Genomic DNA, 20,464 nt, shown 5'->3' with positions numbered 1-20,464 from the left:
GGAGTCTTAAAAACACTAATTTAGGCGATCTTTGGGGAATTGATGAGAGATGGTTTTGGTGTTCTAACCTGAAAATGTTTTGTAGCTGATGTATTAAAAACTATTTGAGGCTATACTTAAATTTCTTAAGAGAAGGGGAATGTGGGACCCTCTCCCGAAAAGTATTCGCAATTGAAGTCTTAAAACTTTGAGGCTGCCTTTGGCAATGTCAAAGGGGGGGGGGGGGGCTATCTGTAGGCGAAATTCCGAAACTGGAGTCTTAAAAGCGCAACTTTAGACCGTCTTGGGATTCGGGATCCCCTTTCCCTGAAAAATATCCAAAGCTGAAGAATTCAGAACTCAGCTTTAGGTAATCTTTGAAGGACTTAAAGAAGAAAGAATTGGGAAGCTTTCTCTCAATAAATTTTAAAACTTAAATTCTGAAAACTTCGGTGATGAAAAGGGGAACTGCAAATTTAAGCAAAATTTAGTGAACTTAGGGGAAGGAGTTCGGGGGGGGGGGGGGGGGGGCTCTCTCTCCCAAAAATTTTTCCTTGCTGATGTATTGAAATGCTATTTTGTCTATTTTTGAGTGTCTTAAAAGTTAGGGAAAGAATTCGGTTTTCTTTCTCGGGAACATTTTCGAAATTGAAGTCTTAAAACTTTGGGTTGTCTTTGGCGATGAGGGGAGTTGCTCTTTCAACAGGAAAATAAATCTTAAACACAAACTCACCCTGCCTTTTATAAACACAAAGTGAGGGGGGGGGGGGTGTATTCCGCCACCCAGCTCGAAATACTTCCGTTTCTGAAATTTTAAGAGCTCTGTTTTGGGCTATCTTTGGATGACTTAAGGGGGAAGGGAGTAGGAAACTACTTTCAAAACGTTTCCGCAATTAAAGTATTAAAACTTTTTGGCGGTCATAAGTCATGTATATAGGTAAGGGGGGTTCTGTTTCTATAAAAAAAAATTAGAAACTGAAGCCTTAAATTTCAATTTTAGGATATTTGTGGTGAACTCGGTGGAAGGGGTTCGAGAACTCTCTTCCGAAAATTTTTCGGTGCTGAAATATTTTAAACACCACTTCAGGCTATATTTGAGTGCCTTAAGAGGAATGTGGTTCAGGGGCCATCCATGGGGTAAGGATTCAGTTCCCCTATTGCTTTTTTTTAAATTAATGAATATTAGGAAGTGTACCTCGTTTAAAAAATGTATCTACTTCTTTAAAGTGGTTTTTTATGGCCAATTTCACCACCTGCTATTTTATAAAAGAATTATTTTTCAAAAAAAGACTGTGGGTGAATGGTGCCAGTTCATTATCATTAGTCGCCCATACCCTTCCCCCACCTTTCCTTCTTTTCTGGTTTGTCGGCGCTACCTTGGGTAGACTTTCCGATTAGAACTGATTTATGTTGCATAAGTGAAAATCTTATGTCCCAAGCGATTTTTTTTTTGCTGCAATAAAAATGTTTACGATTGGCAAAAAAACTAATGGGGGAGAGCCCCGAACGCTTTTACCCCTAACATTATCCAACATGGTCTAAAATTGCATTTTTGGAACTTCAATTTTGAAATATTTCCGAAGGAGAGTTCCTAAACTCTATCCCTTCGATAAAAACATAAACGTTATGAAAGATAAAGTAAAATCTCGTTTTTAAAGCTTCAACTTCGGGGAGAGCCCTTCCTCTCTCTTTAATATTTTTGAAGGTTGCCCAATGTTGTAATTTTGGGACTATTAGTTTGAAATAATTGATGTAAGAGTCCCTGAACCCCTCCTTTTCCTGCACTTTACCAAAATGGCCTACAATTGCATTTTTTGGACTTCAATTTTGAAAAAGTTCTATGGATGTGCTCCCAGACCCCCTGTTATTTGGCGGTTTTAAGGTTTTTGGAATTACGATATCAAAAAGCGTAAATATTACAATTTAAACTGAGTTCATGTTGTTAAAAAGGTCAAAAGCTTAAAATACACATAAATTTTTCCTTAAGCACGCATGCTTGGGGGAGGGGGGCTGAAAATATTTTCCGTCTTTAACACCTCACCAAACGTGCACCCATGGCCGGCCCTGCTCAAGGTCAAAGTATTCAATCTCAGAATGCGCTTCCTAAGATTGCTTTTGTGTCTGTAAAGTTGTTTATTTTACCTCACTTGAATTTTCCTTCACGCATTTCATGCTACATAAAATAAACAACCCTACAGGCAAAGAGGAAGTTGTCATTAATGACTTTGCTCCCTTGCTTTTACTCATTGTCTTAGCATGCTGTTATCTTGATTTCAAGAAAGAATCTTTGTTTTTAAAATTAATGCTGAAAAAATCTTCAAAGTTATCACTTTGCATTTTTAATTTAATTGCTAAAATTGAATTTTGATTTAATATATATACTACTATATAATATATATATATTTTTTTTGCCAAGTTATTATTTGCTGTCACTTCAGATTACAGGAAGAGTTTTTTTTTTCTGCCTTTAAAACTCTTTTATTTTAAAACCATATACATACATTTTGAAATTAATAATTGTTTTTGCTTTTCAATTTTGTTTGTTACTAAAGTAATCTAAGATTTTTTTTCGACAACTAATGAAATCATTTGAAATTGAGTTATGTACATAAGTAAATATTTTTATTATTTTTTAATAGTTAAAATGCTGTATTCACTCATTAAAACCTAAGTTCTTGATTAGAGATTAGCTCAATATGACTGGTTGTTGAAAGATTTCAATTTGTTTTACGTAAATATGTCTATTCTGCCGTGTGCAAGTAAAGAGCAGAAACTGAACATTTTTCATTTTCTTTTACATTTTTGTCATCTATTGTATTTTTACGTTTTTTTTACGTACTCGCTTATTTGATTTCTGCTAAAAAAGAAGGGCAAAAAAAAAAAAAAAAAAACGTTGAATTCCAACATTTTCCTATTGTTAGTACTGAATCCACCATACATTTCTTCAAATATCTTGAAAACTAATTTCTGTAGGTACTGCCCTTTACCTGCACATGGCGCTAGTATTTACGCAGGTAAAACTACATTACTTCCATACTTTAACTATCACTTGTTTGTTATTCTTGCAGCAATAATTATACTGCTTAAAAATTCAGTTCAAGATTATTTCCATTTAAATTTTTTAGTTTTATCATGATTAGATATGTTTTTAAGAGTGTTTTTAATAATTCTTTAAAATTTTTATGTTAACTTGTTCCTGGACGTAAAGTATTTGTTTTAGGTTTCCTACAATATTTCTCTCTCGATAATTTACTCTCGATAATTTAATGTTCCACTCCCCCCCCAAAAAAGGAGCATCTTTTCCAAATATATTTTTAATTAACAGCTTAAACCATTTTAAACACTGAATTTTATTTAATATGCAATGCTTTTCAGGTAGGGCAAAGAAAGGAAACCATTATCATTGGTACGTAAATCAGGAAATTCGGTGAACTGAATCAGGGAAAAGTGAGGGAACTTTTTTTTCCAGTTCCTGTCGCCACCCTGTAATACTATTAATATTTTTGATTTAAATTTATGACCAACAAATCGCTTCTATAGACCTACAAATCCTATAATGAAATCACAGGATGCAGTTACACCAAACAAGTCGTATTACAGAAACAAATTTATTGTTAGTTTGACAGTGCTCAGTAACTTCCATAAATCTTCAACTTTACAGAAGTTGCAGACTGCAGACTTACCATTGTTGGATGATATTTATCATTAAACAAACATAAGTTTTTTCGTATTGCAGATCAATGTGCCTGGGGCATGTCAGTCCATTTCATAAAGGTCTGTTAAAAAATATATATATATATTACCCACACACATATATATATATACATACACATAAAGGTAATAAATTAAGCATTTTCAAAACAAAATCTGGGATGAGGAGAAATGCTTATTAAAATTCATAGCAGAAAATCAAACTGCTATTTTGATTTTTTGATGAGATAAAAAGTGAAAAGTAGAAAAGTGGACCAACATGCCCCAACTGTCCGGATATGTTAATTTTTACTAAAAAATGAAGAAAAAATAATATTTTCATTGATCATCCAAAGAACAAGAGTAAAAATTAATTTAAATTTGTTGGTTTTTATTTATAGAATTTGGTGCTGTTATTACTGTCCAAAAATGCAAATGTTTTTGTCAGAAACTGTGAAGGACAAACAGCAAGAGATATTACTGAAACCGATGACATAAAGAAACTGCTCAAAGGTGATTTCGATTTTGTTATTTGTTGGAAATTTAAAAGGAAATAAACATATTTAATGGCGGACATTTTTTTTTTTTTGAACATATCCAAATAATAAACATACTATATTAGCCAGCATACCGTAAAATTCAAGGTTTACCAGGACTTCAATAACTCTTGGGTGGTCCTTTCTGGCATGCTAGGAAAAACGAGGGTAAAAAAAATGTTTGATTCAATATGATGTGTAACATGAAAAAAGCATGAGCTCTCTATATTACCTTATTAGTATTAATAAACAGTATAATTTTATTAAAATATCAATGGACAATCTTACTTTCATTACTCTGATAAAAAAAATCTGGTTAATTACTAATAATTACGAGAGTCATTTTTTTTCAAGGTCCGATCAATCACCAAGTGAAAACCAGAAAGTCATGTTGATTGCACTGTGCATAGATTTGTTGCGCAGTCTCTCAAGTAAGATTGTGCAGTGCATCAGGTTTTTGTGGTTATTTAGGAGCACGCAGTGAACGAGGAAAAGTGCCTTGAACAGTTGCGTCTCCCGCCAAGTGTGAAGTGCATGCTGTAATTTGATTTCTAAATGCTGAAAAAAGGGAAACTCAGAACGTAGAGTTGTCATCAGGCATTGTCCTTCTGCATGACAATGCATGCCCACACTGTGCTGCTTTAACCAAAATTCTCCTGCAGCAGTTTTGCTGGTCAGTGTTTGACCATCTTCAATTATGCCCAGACTTGACACTTCTTCTGATTACCATCTCTTCGTTCACATAGAATGCTGGCTAGGAGGACAGACATTTGACTCCGACGCAGAGCTGCAGATCAACATACAGAATTGACTGAAAGCTTAGGCAGCTGCCTCTATGACGAGGGTGTCGAAAAATTGGTACCACGCTATGACAAATGCCTTAATCGAAGCGGCGACTATGTCGAGAAGTAGTTGGAAGGTGTATGTATATATTCAAATTAAAGGAGTTTCCATTGTCTTTGTGGTCTTCATTTCGCGATCAATCGGACCTAGAAAAAAAATAACCCTCGTATTAAACATTGAATTAAAGTGAAGTAAACATTTGTAGTACTGAAATTAAAGTATTTTACTTTTATATGAATAATGGAGAAATAAACTCATCTCACTAGACATTGGAAAAATATCTAATGCAAAACATTGATGTTATAAAAAACATGGACCCTCAAACATAGATGGCAAAAACATTAATGTTTCAAAAACATAAACATCAATGTTGCTATGTTGTTGTTGTTTCTAATCCTCTGGACATCTGGCGGAGTCTTACAAGATCCAGTAAATCATTGACCCTTAAAAAATCAAGGACAAGAAGAGGGGAGGCATATAAATCTTCTTTGGTAAGACCCAAGCAGTCCAGGTTTTTTTTTTGGCTGAGGCCTGCTGAACCCTGCACTTTTACCAGACCACAAAAGTTTTCCTGCCCTCAAAGAATGAGAGACTCTTCGTATGTTCACTTGCTAAGCTAGAAATTGCTGATTTAGAACCTCGATTACAGTTGAAGTGAAAAGAAGAGCCCGGTACCCTGGCCGCATACCAGTGGTAGAAGGGAGGGATCTTCCACTCCTTTGATATGTGACGATTAATTTTGGACTGATGCTCTGAGTAGGTAAGGGCAGAGGAGGAGGGTGTCAAGAGACTACAGCCCTTCTTGTCTAAGTGATCGGCTTGCTTATTTCCAAATATTTCTACGTTGGATGGTATCCACTGAAAATGAACATCATGAAGCTTTGATATAAGTTATAGGTTAAGATGGATGGAGATGTTTGTTTTGTCTCCAAATTGAGTCCAATTGTATGGATGTTGAAGGGAGCTGCGACTGTCCAATAGGATCCAGAGTCCCCCAAAATCACTTTCGTCAATGATTGCTTCAAGGTCCAGATTGATTGAGGTAAGTTCACTTTTACAGACAGAGGAGAAATCTGGGTTAGGAAAGCTAATGGAAAAGTTATGCCCAGGTTTTTCAATGTGGACCCCACTACTTGCACGGTCGTCCAGTCCACAGTCATCTGTGTAAATCTTAATGGCATCACAGGGGATCTCATTTATAACTTCCAATGCTAGGAGCCTAAGATGAGCCGGAATGAGATCTTGCTTTGTGATCGGAGCAGACAAGCTTAAGTGGTAATAGACTCTTGGAGAGTCTCTCAGAAGGACGGACAAGATTTTAAGGAGTGGGGCTCAACATCAGAAGGTAGATGCAGTTGTTAAACATGGCTGAATGCGCTGTTTCTCTTCAGTCTCTGAGTATTGTGCCAGTTATTAAGGTATAAAAATTTTTTATTATAATGTTCGTAGCTAGAGAGTTTGTTGAAATATTTGACGAGGATAACTCTGCTTCTGGTGTGGAGAGGTTGAAGATAAGCTTCGTAGAGGACTAGTTCTTTTGGAGAACTACGTCTCAGTCCAGTGGTTATTCTCGTAGCCCTGAGTTGAATCTTTTCCAATTTGTCAAGGTTGGTGTTAGATGTGCAGCAGTACACAGGTAAGCCATACTCCAGGATAGGTCTAATGAGAGCCAAATAGGTGTTTCTCAATGTAACAGCATCGGCTACCCAGTCTTTGCCCGCAATAAATTTGAGAATATTTAAACGTTTTCTACATTTAAAGAAGACATATTCTATGTGCTTGTAACTTGACCATTCAGGATCTAGGACATATCCAAGATATTTTGGGTGCTTTTCATAAGATTCTTGTTGTCCATCTTTAGCTTTGGTTGATAGTTGTTTAATCTTTTGTTGGTGGTAAAGAAAGTGGCGATGGAATTTTCAGGATTAAAACAAAGTTTAAACTCCAATAGGTATTCTGAAATAGAGGATAAGGCATTGTTGCGATTCCTTTTCATCTTATCCAAGGCCCTCCCTGTGCACCAGATAACAATGTCATCTGCGAACAATCCTACAGTCATCTGGACTGAGGGTGTCTGCCCCTCTCAATGCCTGCTAAAAACAATGTAAAGAGCGTAGGGCTGAGGACAGCCCTGAGGGACTCCTTGACCAAGCATAACTGGGTTCGAAAGGGTGTTATTAAAATTCACTCTAATAGATCTATAATGCAGGAAACCCGAAATCCACACCAAGGAGTTACCAGGTATATTGAAAGTGTCATGAATTTAAATTAGCAGCTTGTGCTTCCAGACTATCAAATGCTTTCATAAGATCCAGAAGAGCAGCCATAGCATGGTGGGTGGGCATAAGATTTTGGGCATCCCTAATGCTCTGATAGAAGAAAAGAACTTGATCTACAGTACTCTATGACCTCTCTTGACTCCATATTGTTCACTTGCTAATAAGTTCTTGTTGTCTAAATAGTACTGAATTCTAATTAGAATCATTTTCTCCATTATTTTGCAAGCAGTACTTATTAGTGCAATGGGTCTAAAGTCCTTTGGAGCCCAGCTCTTTTTCCCTGCTTTCTTGATAGGAATAATGGTAGCTTTTTTCCATTTTGCTGGAAGGCGGCCGATTTTCCAGGATAGTTTAATGATATCTAGAAGTCTGTTTTCTCCTGTGACCCCGATTTTCAAGCATTCGACCAAATACACCATCGGGGCCAGGAGATTTAGTCAAATCCAAAAAGGCTATAACTAGAAGAAGTTCTCGCTGTGAGAAGTCTCCAGACAGGCCCTGATCACCCACATCAGAGGTTTGACAGCCATGTATTTTGTTTTTTGCTTCTTTATTTATCTTCTCCAGTGAAGACTAACTTGCTAGTTGCCTGATAGTATGCAGCTAGGCCATTTGCTGCAGCTTTGGTCCCCGGGAAAATCTTTCCATTAGTGTCGACAACTGAGTTAGTCTCTTCACTCGGTTCTTGCTCTTTATTGATGTTCTAAACAAGTCGCCAAAGTTTCGTGTTTATAGTTCTTGAGTCCACAATTTTGCACACTTCTCTCCATCTTGATCTCTTTAGTTGTGTGCAAAATTTCTTAATTTCTGCATTAATCATATTGATTTCTGTCCTAAGACAAACGTGACTGGGTCATTCCATGTCAAGTGATCCAAAGTTTTTCCCCTCACTTTTTTGTATTTCTTTGAAATTTGACTCATCAATTGTACCCTTTGAGGTAATCAAAAGTCCAAATTTTTAGATTTTTATCTCTATTATTTTTTTATTTATGACACTTTGATTTTTCGAAAAACCCTCTTTTTTCATGGACACTTGAACATGAAATGGACGATAACTCAGCACCAAATATAGATAGAAAGATTTGGTAAAAAGCATTTTAAAATACATTAGTTGCTGTTTAATGAGATATGCAACATGACTAATTTCAAAAAAATTTTAATTTTTAAAAAATGAAATTTAAATTTTAAATTTAAATGTGTCAGAAAAAGTGTAATAATTAAAAAAAAAATTCTCAAAAATTTGTGTGTATTTTATCTTTATTTGTGCAAAGTTTCAAGTTGGGATCTCAATTGGATCATATTTTTATGAATTTTTAAATAAAATTTGACTTATGAAATAATGACATTTTTCAGATTTTTACTTGTTAAATATGGAGTTCTCGTACTGGGTAATAGCTGTTTGTATTTTTCCTTTTTATTATCATTAATTATTTATAATTTGTTTAATATTTGAAATTCTGTTTGCTTAATTTTACATTTACTTGGCTTTTTAGTTTTGCTGCGTTGCGCATCTATGGGCTTTTAGTGTAGTCTTTTCAATATTTTTCACTTTTATTATATATACAGTCGGACCTCCATGTATCGAACTTCCACATACCGAAATTTTCTATATATCGAAATCCCGGCACATTTCCATGTTCATTACATAGAAAATTTGTTTCTATATATTGAAAAAATCTCTATATATCGAAATTTTTCTCGAGACATTCGTAGATTTTTTTTCCACTTTAGACTGTTTGTCTCATGAAAAATGAAGATAAGGGGAGACAATTATCTTCACTAAAGGTTGCTATGAAACTCTCAAGGAATCTGGGGTTGAGGGGTGTAAAGATAGGTTGTTGTTCCGTTCTGAAGTTCTTAAACTCCGTCAAGTTCATTTCAAATCTTAGTTGTAACCAGTAACACTGTAAAATCAGTTTCAAGTTATCCTTTTTGTCTGTTGATTATCATTTTTAATCTTTTTAGCTTGAGTAAAAATCATTCAGGTTAAGTAGATTGGTTTTTTAATTTTCTCTCGATTACATTGTCAAAACGAAAATACCCTAATGTTGCGGATCAAGTTGAATTGCCGAAGAATGAAGATGTATGAAAGCACAAAAGTGTAATTTCTGTTATTTTGATAAGTCTTAACTTTCGTTTAATCCGATGCTCGTATAAATTAGAAAATGGGTTTCATACAAGAAAATTAGCTTTAACTTTAATGTTTTAGGAGATTTTTGTGATAAAAACAGATTATTTCTATGTATCGAAATTTCTATATCGAATTTTTTTCAGGCAATTTGCTACTTCGATATACGGAGGTCCGACTGTATATATATATATATATATATATATATATATATATATATATATATATTGAGCAATCACGATTGCTTATTGCTTTCATTTGACTTTTTGCCGTTCCTTTGATTTTTCCCACCAGCACCCTCTGCCAGCACCACCGTCGACCGGCTGCCTCACGATGCTGCTCCTCAAGCGAAAACCGTCTCCAGGTTGCGCCCATATCATACACTTACAAGCATACATACACACACTCAAACACACACACGCATACATACAGACACCTACATTCACGCATACATACCGATACCTACACATACACTCATGCCTGCACACAGACAAAAACACATATGCCCACACACACATTCACATTCCCCCTATACACAAACACACAACTAACCGCACACTCATACCTACACACAGACATAAACACACATGCCTACACACACATACCCCCTACACACAAACACACACACATAAACACACACGCCTACATACACACATACTCGTGATTGCGAAAAATATAATTTGAATTCAAGAGGTCAAATTTCAAATTTTTTTTTTGTCAGCTTTTTTTCTTTTGGAAAGTGGGACGGTAGGGGAGAGGGGGCAATCTGGAATGAAGCTTAAGAACATGGAACGTTATGCTCAAACTAACAAAATTTATTTGATCTATAACTTCTTTTAATATATGTATAAATAGATCTTGCTGCATAGCTCTCCTTTACAATTGAAATTAAAAAGAAAACTAGCATTAAAGAAAAGAAAAAAACAGCTGCACTCCAAATGTTGTATAAAGACATTTGGTTTTATGCGGATAGACATATGGTCTGATACTTAGATTTCTTTTTAGTTTAGTGTGAAAAGAATGGAACAACACAGGGGAAACACTCATATTTTGCTATGATCTTGGGGCAAACTATTTCTTTCCTCCCTCCAAAATTGAAAGTTGGTGTAAGGGTAGGGGGTGAAATGAATCATAACTTTCCTTATCAGACAGTGAATTAATAAAGTACACTTTGTGAAGTTCGGATTGAAAAAGAAACACTTGGTCTGAAAAAAAAAAAAAAAAGCATCAGGTGAGGCATGATACTAGCATAGTGTTAATCGTATGTGTGGATGGGAGGGGGGGGGGGGATAATGTACTTCGTCTTGCTTTAAAGATGAACATTTACCAGCTTTTAATGTGTTCTATTCATTTTGTTTTATTTTATTGATTTATTTATTTTTTACATTTTGAAAACAGTTTTGAAAAAAATAATAATAAAAGCGGGAGGGGGGGGGGGGACTTTTTCTTGCTTTAAAGAAGAACATTTACCAATTTTAATAAGCTAAAAAAAAAAAGATTAAAAGTAGTGGGGGGGGGGGGGGCTTGCCAATCTACAAATTCATGTCAGCTCATTTCAAACATAGTCATGATCAATTACTACTTACTAGACCATCCTTAGTAAGAGAACCTCGTTATTTAGTTAAGATCTGAAAAATGTCATTATTTCATAAGTCAAATTTTATTTAAAAATTCATAAAAATATGATCCCATTGAGATCCCAACTTGAAACTTTGCACAAATAAAGATAAAATACACACAAATTTTTAAGAATTTAAAAAAAAAAATTCATTATACCTTTTCTGAGAAATTTAAAATTAAAATTTCATTTTTTTAAAATTAAAACTTTTTGAAATTAGTCATGTTGCATATCCCATTAAACAGCAACTAATGTACATTAAAATGCTTTTTACCAAATCTTTCATACTATATTTGGTGCTGAGTTATCATCCATTTTATGTTCAAAAGCATCTATGAAAAAAAGAGGGTTTTTCGAAAAATCAAAGTGTCATAAATAAAAAAATAATAGAGATAAAAATCTAAAAATTTGGACTTTTGATTGCCTCAAAGGGTACAATCGATGAGCCAAATTTCAAAGAAATACAAAAGGGTGAGGGAAAAAATTTCCCAAATTTTGGATCACTTGACATGGAATGACCCGACTGTCATTTAAACCATCACTGTTGTTTTAAGACCCAAACAGTTGTTTTCCCCTATCTAAGAGTGGCGATGGAGTGGTCAATGATGTACTACTTTATTTTAAGTTGATATTTTAACAGACTTCAAAAAAGTTCAAGTTCATGTATGTTTTTTTTTTTTTTTCTCGTTCCCTCATAGTTGTTCACCTAGTGAACAGATTCTGATGATTCTTTTTTTTTTTAATGCATAGAGGATATTCCAATTTAGATCCCATACCTTTGATTGACTATATTTGTTCTTTAGAAAAATGGGGAAAATGTTATTTTTAAAGAAACAGTAAAGTTCATGTAATTTCCCTATTACAGTGGACGCCGTTTAATTGAATCAGTGGTTGATTGAATCAACCACTTTATAGAATCAAATTGTCAAAAACTGAACAAACTAAGTTTTATTGAATTAGACACTTAATTGAATCAGCCGCTTTATGGAATCAAAGCTGTCTAGAACAAACGTGATTCAAATAAGTGGCAACCACTGTAAATGATTAAATGCAGAATTGTTATAAAAAATTCATTGCTGTACAACAGTAATATTAACAAGTAATCATAAGGAGAATTTTGAATTAAGGCTTATCTGAAGCAAACATGAATTTCACTCCCTATCATTGCTCTAGTTGTGGTGTTGTTATCTCATGCTAATAAAATAGGTAACAGGGCCAAAGTGAGAAGACATGGGATTTTTGTCACAAGCAAGTTGTAATGCTGTGAAATATAAGGTAGTTAGCACCATTAATAATTTGAACATTTTTAGATGCAGTAGTATTTTTTTTTTTATTTAATGTAGGGCGTGTATTTTCGGAATTATAACATCATACTATTTATAAAAAACATATTTCCTCTAAAGGGAATGAAATAAAAATATTTTTGAAAAAAAAAATAGAACCGACTTCAAAACTGCAGCTGGAAATTGCTCTAAAAAGTAAAATAAAATTTTATTTTTTGAACATCTTTGATACTGCTTATAAGCATAATTTTTAAAGTCTGCGAAAAAGGATAGCTAAAATGACTAACTCAAATTCAATTACAAATATAAATTTCAATGAACCCAGATTCTTCAACAGCACTCATATACAATACATTTACAACAACACATTTGTATAATGGTATAAATGTTTTATTCTTAATTTTAAGTGGTTATTTTGAAAAATATATAGGAAATATGGTTACTCATCATTTTCTCTATCTTTTTTCACGTACTTCAAAAATTATGTTAAAAGTAGAATCAATGGTGTTCAAAGAATAAAATTATTTTTAACTTTTTAGAGCAACTTCCAGATGCAGTTTTGAAGTCTGTTCTGTTTTTTTTTTTTTTTTTTCAAAAATATTTTTATTCCTTTAAAACACCCTGTCTAGTTTGTGTTATTCTATCAATGAATTGTTTCAGTGTCAAAAATAGTTACTTGTATTGAAAATTGTTTGCTAATGCAAGAAAAAAAGAAGCGTTACTAAAACTTATCTAAACAAAATTAAAAATTAGTTGGCGCAGATTTATTTGAAAAAATACTTTTTTGTAATAAAACAGAATGAATTTATTTGAGAAAAAGATAACTTTTTCAGTACAAAACTGCTCTGTGTTGTAAATTATTTATTACAGAGATAATTACTATATAGTTATATAAAAGGTCAAAAAATCTCTGAATATGCAAGTTTTTAAAGTACATTTTTTAAATTAATATTTTCTTTTGTTTCCTCTTCTCCTTTAAAAAATATTCTTTAACTTATTAATATTTTTATGATTTATGACTTTTTATATTTACTGCATAGCTGCTGAAGATGCAGATATAAAGAAGAAAAATTCTGCATTATTACATGCCGCTCGTGAAGGTGATACACAAGTTATTGAGGCTCTTGTAAGTATTTTCGAATCACTAGGGGACTCTGTCCCCTGCTCTCTAACACTCACCAACCCCCAAAGATTGCTTCACAATTTTATTTGATTTGCAAAGATTTAAATCGTCGATTAGAAAGAAACAGATTAAAAACTCATTATGAGCTAGCTCCCTTTGGAACAAAAAGCAACCCTCCCCCGCGTTTCAAAATAACTTGTACCAACTTGCCATGTACCAGAGCCATAGGGGCTGAGGGGCTCCTGAGCTTTGCAAAACTGCAATTTTGCGTTTGAAAAGTCGCTTTCATATTCGTGGTCTCTAGTAATATATTTTTCTCTTTAGCTCTGCTTGAATTGAGTTGGGCCTAAGATTTTCCGTTAAAATTGAAACCCTTAAAGGTTGAATAAGGAAGAAGAAACATGCAAATCGAAAAGACGTAACTATGGCAACACCAAATAAAACATTAATAGTTTTAATGGATGTGAGATTATTCGAAATTGATTTTTAACGGCTTGTAACTTTTTTTCCTTTGGAGATAGAATCTTAGTTTTTTGATCATAGGTCGAGTTAGACCTGGAGTAAAAAAAGCTGCTCTTTTCAGTAGTGTCAAAGAGAAAACTGTAGGACCTCCAAAAAAAGGAAGGAGTACAAATTCCTCCATTTAGTGTTTGTGTCGTCAAAATGTGTTTTTGTCCTTTTCTTGTTAATCAAGGTTTATTGTCTACCTATTGTTTTATCCATTTTTTCTGAATTCATACTTAGTTTAAATGCTTTTAATGTTTACATGTCTTTTACTATTTATTTTAAACTACTGAAGTATTATACCTTTTTCCTCAAAACACATTTACTTTTACAATATCCTGACTTTATATAATTATGTAAAAAAGATAGTTTGGTTCAGTATAGCCCTCAAGGGCACTTGCATCATTAAAACTAAACAAACCAACCATTTTTTTAATGCTACCACTAGTAACTAAAATAGCAACTATTGCGACTCTTTTGAACAGTTGCAGAATATGACTATATTAGCCTAAATCAAGATAAAAACGACTATTTTGTAAAAAAACTGCTACTATTTTAGCTTCAAAGCGATTAAAACGTAAAAAAATGTGACACAACAGATGTAAAAAAAATGGAAATAGTAAAAATTAAAAAAAAAAAAAAAATGCTTTAGCTTCAAGTTTTATTGGCCGAAATTTTCTAATTTCAAACTTAGGTCTGCCAAATTATAGAAAAGTGGCCAAATGGGTTTTGCCTTATCTATCGCCAAATATAAGTAACACAGCCCTTTTTTTGTGTTTCTGGCACTATTAGCAGGGTTCGTTCACTCCGGGAAAACCTGGAATTCCCAGGGAAAATGACATAACTAAAAATGTCAAGGAATTTTCTAATTTTGCTCCCCAATTTTTTTTTTCCAGTTTTCCACAGGTAATTTTGTAATATGAGATCTATTCTTCGGCTTTATCGATGTTTCCTGAAAAAAATTGTAAAATTTTTGAGGCTAAATGACGCTGGCAATAAAAAAGTGGCGACCTCAGAAAACTTCCGCAGTCACCATCTTTGGTTCTCAACAGCTCCCAAGAAGAAAAAATTCCTAGGGTGAACAGGAATTATGCACAAACTCAACAGGGGAGAAGACAATTTACTGCCTTTGAAGCACAAGCCTGAGGATGGGAGGGTTGATGGGAGGGAATCATTTTTTTGATCGGAAATTCTTTTTAGCTACCCGTGAAACGTAGCCGTCATTTTTGGTCATTTACAAGATGGAAGTAGACATGAGTTTCCAAAAACAAAGCAGAATTGGATGTTTTCTTTAACTGCAGACTAATGAAAATGACGCAAAATGTGCTGCAAATTGATTTTTTTTTATTGTTTAAAATTTTCTTGAGAAATGAAAAATTTTGTTCTTAAAACTTATTTTATCCTCATTGCTTTGGAAGCAAATTTGCTAGAAACTTTTCAACTGAATCGTAGTTTCATGAAGATTTACTATTTTTAAATTGTTTTCATGCTACAAATTCAAAAATTATTTCTTAATTTTTGGCGTAACCGCCATATTTGGTCATTCCCAAGATGGAAGTACACAAGATTTTGTAATGCCTAAGTTTCCGAAAATGGTATTGGATGTTTATTGCAATGCAAACTACTGAAAACACTGCAAAATGTTCCTTTTTTTTCAGATAATTTGTAACTATTTTCTTTAAAAATGCAAAATTTTATCTTCAGAACATTTTTTTAGTCTAATTGATTTAGATGCTTATGTACTAAACACACTGAGTATTTTGTCCTAATTGTAGTTTTTTAAGAATTATTAATTATTTATAACTATATTTATGTTACACATTCAAAAATCTACTTATTTTCTTAAATTCTTCACTTAATCGCTATATTTGGTTGTTTTGCAAGTAGACGTAAATTTTCAAAAACAGAATTGGATGTTTATCTCAATGTAATTAGTCTATTGAAAATAACATAAAAAGTGCAAAAAACTATGAATTTTTAAAAATTAAATTTTTTAATTTTGATGTAAGCATTATTTAATCAATGAAAGGAAAAAAAATTGATGATTATTGACATCGGTCTATGATCGGCGGATGTTGTTTTTTGTTGTTATGCATTATATAGTATGCCAATCAATGCAACAAGTTAATCATATTTATACTGAAAAATGAATTCGTATTTGGATCAATATGTTTTGTGTTATATACTAATAACAAAATAAAAAGAAGTATTGTAAACCAAAAGCGTATGTTAAAAGATTGCTGCATGATTACAACAAAGTGCTAACATTACCCATGACATGTGGCATGGAAGAAATGCTAAAATAAGTTGAAAGTACTTTGTATTCAACAAGTAGTAAACTAATGAAAACAATTTTGAACAAAACGTTAAAAAAAAAAAAGAAAAAAAAAAGAAATTGAGAGAGAGAGAGAGAGAGGAAAAAAAATGAGAGGAAAAAAAAGAAGATAATTCCAAGATTTTTTTTTTAAATCTAAGGGTAAAATTTTAGTTCATCTGCATTAATACTTTAAAATATTTTATTTTTTTGAAAATACAGTCGAACCCCTCTATAGCGAACCCGGGATATAGCGATCCCTCGGTTGTAGCGAACCTTTTAATTGGTCCGAACTGAAGCCCTATATCATTAATACAATTTCATATGCTTATAACGATCCAGAAACACGAAAAAATCGGCTATAACGATCCTAAAATGTCTGAATTTTCAAGTTCTTCTTGCACAGGCATCGCAGCGTTCCTATATTCCTATATTTTCCTATATTTCTGAAAAAGTTCCTATAATTCCTATATTTTCCTATATTTTCAGTTTCCGATTCCTTTTTTTTTTTTTTTACTTTTCCCCACGACTTTTGGCTACCGCCTTTTCCGCGATCCACGTGCAGCCGCCATTTTATCTTTCCTACTGTGCAGGGCTCCCAAATGGTTCGCTTTTCCCGCCAAAGTCCGTGTTTTATGGTAAAGTCCGCTTTAGACTTTTAACATTATGGTCTGATTAGTTCGCTTTTGTATTGTTTTTACTTAAATATCAGATTTTAAAAGTTTTTCATTTCGTTAAAAGTTACTGTTCTCCCAAGCCCCAAGCACGCCGCCGCAGCGCGTGTTAAACGAAGTTCGTACGCCCATGAAAAACCTTGAAAAGTTCTTGGGGGGGGGGGGGGGGGGGAAGGTCACACACACACATTTTCTAGTGTTTGAAAACCTTGAAAAAGTATAAAAAGTTTCTTTATTGCTTGAATTTATTTATTGTTTGGATTGTGCTTGTAATTCTTTTAAAAATATTTCATTAGTGCAATTTTCTGAACATATATATTCGATATGATTTATCGCGAAAAATTGCTTTCGTGTTTGAGGTTTCAATCCTTTTGCATCTTGTTAATATTTTGATTCTTTTTACAATCCAAAGTGATTTTGACATGTGCTTACCTTAGCTTAGCTTATTTTTCGTTTAATTTCAATAATTAATGAAGGAATTATTTTGGAAACCATGGCAACATTGAACTTACTCGGCTCGGACGCGGAAAAATGCTTCTCGCTTTTGAAATTTCAATCCTTTTGCATCTTGTAAATATGTTGATGTTTTCCACAATTAGATGTTATTTTAGTATATGCTACTTTAGTTTAGCTTATTTTTCGTTTGATTTTAATAATTAACGAAGGAAATATTTTGGAAACCATAACAATAACATTGAGCTTATTCGGAATTCGCAGAAAATTGCATCTTGCGTTTGAAATTTCAATCCTTTTGCATCCAGGGGCGGATCCAAGGGGGGGGCAACGGGGCAATTGCCCCCCCCCCCCCTGGACAAATGAAGGGGCGCCCGTGGGGACGGGCGCCGGGAGCCGCTGCCTAAAAAAAAAAAGAAAAAAAAAGAAAAAAAAAAAGAGGTTACGCACAGTCACCAAAAAGGCAAGTTTCTGAGGACTCCCCCCCCCACCGCCACCAAAACAAAAGCTCTGGCTTGCTTTAACCTGCTCTGCTCTCCAAGTATGCAATAAAATATTACACGCGCCCTCAATCATCAATCACATCAATGGTTGCTAACTCCTGGCTTTCGATTAGTTTAACATCGTTTTTCTATTTTCGATTTTACGCTACTAACACCGGTTCTCATCATGCATGCAGTGGGGCGAATACACGGCCTTCTAAGGGGCGCAATTTCCGCTATTTATAAGTTTTCTCTCTGAATTCAGAGGGAATGTTTTGAATCTTGATACAAAAAAAAAAAAAAAAATTTGTCTCCTTCACCGGTTCTCAAACAGTATGTAGTGGGGCGTATCCGCAGCCTTCTTAGGGGCGCAATTTTTGCAACCTATAAGTTTTCCCTATAAATTCAGAGGGAATGTTTTCAAATTAGCTGCAAAAAAAGGGGGGGGGGATATTTGTCTCCTTCACCGGTTCTCAACATGCACGTAGTGGGGCGTCTTCGCGGACTTCAAAGGGGCGCAATATCTGCAAAGTTTCCCTCTAAATACATAGGGAATGTTTTGAAAATTTTTACAAAAATAATGAGAAAATGTTTGGAAAAATGTTTTGTCTCTGTCGCCGGTTCCCAACCTGTATGAAGCGGCGCTCATCCACGGCCTTCTATTGGGTGCAATAACCGCAACAAATGAGTTTACCCCCTAAATTCAGTGGGAATAGTTTGTAATTTGTTTAAAAAAAAGGAGGGGGGGATTATTTGTCTCCTTCACCGGTTCTCAACCTGTATGTAGTGGGGGCGCATCCCAAACCTTCAAAGGGGCGCAACATCTGCAATTTATAAGTTTTTCCCCTCTAAATTAAGAAGAAATGCTTTAAAATTTGTTACAAAAAATAAAATAAAAGAGAAAATAGAAAGGAAAACCAATTTTCTCCTTCACTGGTTCTCAACCTGTATGGAGGGGGGGGGGGGGGGGGCTCATCCCCGACATTCTAAGGGGCGCAATATCTGCAATTTAAAAGTTTCCCCTCTAAATTCAGAGGGAATGCTTTGAAATTTGGAACAAAAAAAAATGGAAATATTTAGAAAAAAGAATTTTCTCCTTCACTGGTTTTCAACCTGTGTGGAGAGGGGCGCATCCAAGGCCTTCTAAGGGGCGCAAAATATACAACCTATAGGTTTTCTTTATGAACTCAGGAGAAATGTTTTCAAATTTGAAGCAAAAAAAAAAAAAAAAAAAAAAAATGGAAAAAATATGTCTCCTTTAACGGTTCTCAACATGCATATAGTGGGGCACATCCACGGACTTCTAAGGAGCGCAATGTCCACAATTTATAAGTTCTCCCTCTACATTCAGAGGGAATGTTTCGAAATTTGTTACAAAAAAAAAAAAAAAAAAAAGAAAATTTGAAAAAATTATTTGTCTCCTTCACCGATTCTCAACCTGTATGTTGTAGGGGCGCATCCCCAACCTTCAAATGGGCGCAATATCTGCAATTTATAAGTTCTTCCTCTGCATTCAGGGGGAATGTTTCGAAATTTGTTACAAAAAAAAAGAAAATTTAAAAAAAATATTTGTCTTCTTCACCGATTCTCAACCTGTATGAAGTGGGACGCATCCACGGCCTTCGAAGAGGCGCGATGTTCACAACTTAAAAGTTTTCCTTCTAAATTCAGAGGGAATGTTTTAAAATTTGCAGCAAAAAAAAAAAAGATGCTGGAAAAATTGTCTCCTTCACCGGTTCTCAACATGGATGTGGTGGGGCGCATTCGAGGACTTCAAAGAGGTGCAATATCTGCAAAGTTTTTCCTCTAAATTCAAAGGAAATGTTTTGAAACTTTTTACAAAACGAATGAGAAAATATTTGGAAAAATGTTTTGTTTCTCTCCGTCGCCGGTTCCCAACCTGTATGAAGCGGCGCAACATGGGTGCAATAACCGCAACTTATGAGTTTGCCCCTAAATTCAATGGGAATGGTTTGCAATTTTTTACAAAAAAAAAGGAGGAAAGGGGGGGGGGAATTATTTGTCTCCTTCGCCGGTTCTCAACCTGTATGTAGTAGGGGCGCATCCCCAACCTTCAAATGGGCGCAATATCTGCAATTTATAAGTTTTCCCTCTATATTCATAAGGAATGCTTTGAAATTTGGTAGAGCAGTAGAACAGGGGATTGCATTCCTGCAAACATTTGATAGGCCAGACTTGGAAATAGTTAATCTTGTGAATGAGCAGCATCTCAAAGAGGTAGAAGCAAATAGGGAACGTCTTCGTCCAATTGTTGAAACAGTTATTTTTCTCGGGCGGCAAAATCTTGCATTCCGTGGACACCGAGATGACGGGTCAATACTTTTAAACGCTGATACATCTGGTGGTGCCTCCGACGTAGCAGTTAACGAAGGGAATTTTAGAGAGCTTTTGAAATTTAGAGTATCTGCTGGGGACCAAAAACTGGAGAAGCACTTACAGTCAGCTTCCGCTAATGCGACATACATTAGTAAGACCACACAAAATGCTCTCATTTCATGCTGCGGAAAGGAAATATTGGAGAAGATTTTGTCTAACGT

The 20,464-nt window shown here is 34.4% G+C and overlaps 1 protein-coding gene across 2 annotated transcripts in view; it reads left to right on the top strand.

The window, feature by feature from the left end:
* Positions 1-4,076: 4,076 nt before the first annotated feature.
* LOC129232658 (oxysterol-binding protein-related protein 2-like) overlaps positions 4,077-20,464 on the top strand; it is a 141,793-nt gene continuing 125,405 nt past the window's right edge. The window contains exons 1-2 of one of the 2 annotated variants that reach the window (XM_054866793.1): positions 4,077-4,182; positions 13,397-13,482. The gene's annotated coding sequence lies outside the window, so the exon portion shown is untranslated. Of the gene's footprint in view, positions 4,183-6,321; positions 6,394-13,396; positions 13,483-20,464 lie in introns of those variants that run through there. The other variant, XM_054866801.1, reaches the window with a different exon arrangement.

Source organism: Uloborus diversus, chromosome 1 (assembly GCF_026930045.1).
Source record: "Uloborus diversus isolate 005 chromosome 1, Udiv.v.3.1, whole genome shotgun sequence".
In the NCBI taxonomy this organism is placed as follows: Eukaryota; Metazoa; Arthropoda; class Arachnida; order Araneae; family Uloboridae; genus Uloborus; species Uloborus diversus.
Note: the sequence above shows the minus strand (reverse complement) of the source record. Positions and strands in the feature narration are given on the sequence as shown.